Genomic DNA, 4,672 nt, shown 5'->3' on the forward strand with positions numbered 1-4,672 from the left:
GCCACTGTGGCTTTTTCCAGATGGACATCCAGATGGATGTCCAGAAGACATTCACTCTAATTAGCATATTACCCTTTTATTAGTATAGATAATTATATCACTAATAGTCAGTGGTTTCTGAAACAAATAGCTGTAACTCTTCTGAGTTTTTAATCTTAGTTGCCATTTGTTTATATTCTAACTAGAGGTCTGGTGCACAGATTCATGCACTGGTGGGGCCCCTCAGCCAAGATGATCGAGCTAAAACTGGCTCTCCAACATCCCCTGAGGGGTCCTGGATTGCAAGAGGGCGGTTCTCAGGTGACACACTCTGGAATCAGGCTCCCTCCTCTCTTCTCCCAATATTATGTCACTTCTCTCTGTGTCTACCTTGCTTCTTTAATCTCACTTAACCCTAAGTTTGGTGGTAACTGATGACTTGTGGGCACTTAGCTGCAAAATGCAATTATTTATCAAATAGGATTTACTTAGCCTGGAATCTAGTCGGCCTAGGACAGGACCCTGCTCAATGTCAGGCTCCCACCCAGGCCCTTCCACCCAGGTGGAATCCTGCGGCAGTGGGAACCTCCTTCTTCCCACCTGAGCTGCTCCTTTGCCTCCTTCCCTCCCTGGAGGTTGCCCGCTGGTGCTACCGCCCAGAAGAAGGGAAGCCACAGCTGGTTTCCCAGCTGAGAATGGTAGCAGGAAAATATGCTGCCTCCCCTAGGAATCAATATTAAGTGGATGGGCTGGCGCAGGCACCAGACGTCAGGGCCACAGCCAGCAGGTCCTGCACAACTCATCATTTAGCTAATCAAGTCAAAAAGTTGCTGCTAAGGGCCAGACCCATGACCTCTGCAATGGGCTAGAGGCCCAGTGGGGACCCAGACCTGAAGTGGGGAGCCAATGGGCTAGAGCAGTGGTCGGCAAACTCATGTCAACAGAGCCAAATATCAACAGTGCAACGACTGAAATTTCTTTTGAGAGCTAAATTTTTTAAACTTAAACTATATAGGTAGTTACATTGTTATTAACTTAATTAGGGTACTCCTAAACTGGCCTTTGCTAAAAACGTCCTCAGTCTGGTTGAAGTACGTTCACTGAGGTTGACCTCTTACAACTCTCCCATCCACACTCATCTTGTATACTTGTTTCCTCTATCTCCTTTCGTTCATCCTCTCTATATGTCCACCCCCCACTTCTTCTAATGCCACTTCTTCAAAATAGACTCACCCAGGCCGAAAACCAATTTCTGCACATGGGCCACAAAGTTTCAATCGCACTGTACATGTGCGCCCGCACGTGGTATTTTGTGGAAGAGCCACACTCAAGGGGCCAAAGAGCCGCATGTGGCTCACGAGCTGTGGCTTGCGAACCACTGGGCTAGAGGCCTGGTGCATGGATTCATGCACTGGTGGTGTCCCTCAGCCTGGCCTGCAGGAATCGAGCCAAAACCAGCTCTCTGACATCCCCCAAGGGGTCCCAGATTGTGAAAGGGTGGTTCTCGGGTGACACCCTGGAATCAGGCTTCCTCCTCTCTGGTTCTGGGCGTGTCACCTGAGAACCACAGCTGCCAAGTCACTGCAGCTCAGCAGCTTCTGCATTGAGAGTCTCCCCCTTGGTGGTTAGTGCACATCATAGCTACTGGTCAGATCATCTGCCCCCTGGTGGTTATTGTGAATTATACCTACCAGTTGCACAGTAGAATGGTCACTTAGGCTTTTATATAGATAGATAGATAGATAGATAGATAGATAGATAGATAGATAGATAGATAGTTCAATAAAATGAAGCATTCCTTGCCCTGCTTTCTGTAAATTATATGGACATGCCAAAGGGACAACATTGGTATTTTGTCTGGCATTATTTTTTCCAAATAGAACCATAAAGGGGTAGGATAGAGAGAAAAGAATGAAATGCTTAGTTAGTCCCTATGGACATTGAACTAATTTCTATACTACACTACGGAAACATCAAAATTTTAGAAGATAAATATTTTGACTGGAATGAACAAGAAAACAGCAAAAATGTAATCTCTACTTGTGTCAATCTCAAAGTTATAATTAACTAGATTCTACAGGTTTCACAAAAGAGTAATTACCAACTAACTTCAGATTATGTTCAAATTATTTGAGAAAAATGATACCATAACATTTTGCATGGTATTTACAGCTAAAACTCTGAAACTACACAAGCAGGAATTATGCTGCCTGACACTTTGGGCAACATAATGACTAGGCTGAATACTGTATTCTTTTTTTTTTTATTAAATCTTTATTGTTCAAATTATTACAGTTGTTCCTATTTTTTCCCCCCATAGCTCCCCTCAACCAGGTTCCCACCCCACCCTCCACCCTCACCCCCCCCCCACTGTCCTCATCCATAGGTGCATGATTTTTGTCCAGTCTCTTCCCGCATCCCCCACACCGCTTCCCCCCCACCAAGAATAGCCAGTCCACTCCCTTTCTATGCCCCTGATTCTATTATAATCACCAGTTCATTCTGTTCATCAGATTATTTATTCACTTGATTTTTAGATTCACTTGTTGATAGATGTGTATTTGTTGTTCATAATTTTTATCTTTACCTTTTTGTTCTTCTTCCTCTTCTTAAAGGATACCTTTCAGCATTTCATATAATACTGGTTTGGTTTCTTACTGTCGAGTAGTATTTCATTATATAGGTATACCACAATTTGCTTATCAGTTTACTTGTGACTCCCTCCCGATTCAAAAAGACAGCCGTGTCCTCAGTTGCCAGTCCTTGCTGCATGCACCTCCGTATCTCTGCACTTCCACACCTCCTCTGAGTCTCAGTGTGCTTTTCTCTTTACTTCTAGTTGTAGAATTTCCACTCAGCCATCCTTCTTATGGTTCTGGATGATGTCTGTTTTGTCTTTTAGTTGTATTTTTGAATTTGTTGTGGGAGGCAGCAATTTCCGGTGTTTACCTATGCCGCCATCTTGGTCCTTGAATACTGTATTCTTAAGAGGAAAAAGTCCCAGAGAAGTTTACTCTTACTTGAATCCAGTTTACAAACTTTGAATCACCCCAACCATGTGATTGCAGGGAAATAAGGAAAGGATAAAAGTCTCTGCACAAACACTTATATCCACAGTTACTCAAATGATTAAAACTGAAGTTCATGCATGAGTATCATACTAAGTAGATGGGCTAAGTTTAAATTTAAATTTTATTCTTGTGTGTGTGTGTGTGTTCGCAGCTTAATTTGCAATAGCCAAAAAGTGGAAACAACCCAAATACCCATCAAAGAGTAAACTGATAGGCAGACGCCACCGCCCCAAAGCCGCCTGTGACCAACCATGGTGAATCCCACCGTGTTCTTCAACATAGCATCGACAGCGAGCCCTTGGGTGGCGTCTCCTTCGAGCTGTTTGCAGACAAAGTTCCAAAGACAGCAGAAAACTTCCATGCTCTGAGCACTGGGGAGAAAGGATTTGGTTATAAAGGTTCCTGCTTTCACAGAATTATTCCGGGATTTATGTGCCAGAGTGGTGACTTCACATGCCATAATGGCACAGGCGGCAAGTCCATGAGGATAAATTTGAGGATGAGAACTTCGTCCTGAAACATACAGGTCCTGGCATCTTGCCCATGGCAAATGCTGACCCGAACACAAATGGCTCCCAGTTTTTCATCCGCGCTGCCAAGACTGAGTGGTTAGATGGCAAGCATGTGGTCTTCAGCCAGGTGAAAGAAGGCATGGATATTGTGACAACCATGGAGCCGTTGGGTCCAGGAATGGCAAGACCAGCAAGAAGATCACCATTGCTGACTGTGAACAACTCTAATAAATTTGACTTGTGTTTTATCTTAACCGCCAGACCATTCCTTCTGTAGCTTAGGAGAGCACCCCTTCACCCTGATTTGCTTGGAATGTTCTATAATCTTTGTGCTCTTGCCAGTTTATTGGGTTCCATAATTTCCCTACTCCTTCCCAATCTAGCTGGATTGCAGCGTTAAGTTTATGATTATGGAATAAAAACTAAACAGTTGTCTGTAAAAAAAAAAAAGTAAACTGATAAGCAAATTGTGGTATACCTATATAATGAAATACTACTCGACAGTAAGAAAGAACAAACTATTGATACACAAAACAATGTGGATGAATCCCAAAACAGCTGTGATGGGTAAAAAAAAGTTAGACAAAAAGAGTTATGTACTGTATGATTTCATATACAAAATGAAATTCTGGAAAATGCAAACTAAGAAGAAAGAGATCAATTGTTGCCTGTGAGGGGTGGGGTGGGAGAGAGGAGAGGATGATAAAGGTGTATGAGGAAACTTCAGGAATAATAGGTATTTTCATGATCCTGATAGTGGTGGTTTTATAGTTGTATGCCTATGTTAAAACATTAAATTGCATACTCTAAATATGTTCAGTTCAGCACAGGTCAACTCTGCCTCAATAAATCTGGTTTTTTAAATCATTTTTTTCAATTACCATAGACATACAATATTACATTAATTTCAGGTGTACACCCCAGTGATTAGTTATAAAACTTATTAAGTGATCATCCAAAAAAATCTCATACCCGCCTAACACCATGCATAGTTATTAGAATATTATTAACTGTATTCCCTATGCTGTACTTTACACCCCCATGACTACACTATAATTACTAATTTGTACTTCTAAATCCCTTCATCTTTTCCACCTAGCCTCTAACTTC

General features: G+C 42.3%; 1 pseudogene; it reads left to right on the plus strand.

Annotated features, from left to right (window-relative positions):
- Positions 1-3,301: 3,301 nt before the first annotated feature.
- Positions 3,302-3,790, plus strand: LOC118661128 (annotated as a pseudogene).
- The last annotated feature ends 882 nt before the right edge of the window (positions 3,791-4,672 follow it).

The sequence above is a fragment of the Myotis myotis genome, unplaced genomic scaffold (assembly GCF_014108235.1).
Source record: "Myotis myotis isolate mMyoMyo1 unplaced genomic scaffold, mMyoMyo1.p scaffold_m19_p_1, whole genome shotgun sequence".
Lineage (NCBI taxonomy): Eukaryota > Metazoa > Chordata > Mammalia > Chiroptera > Vespertilionidae > Myotis > Myotis myotis.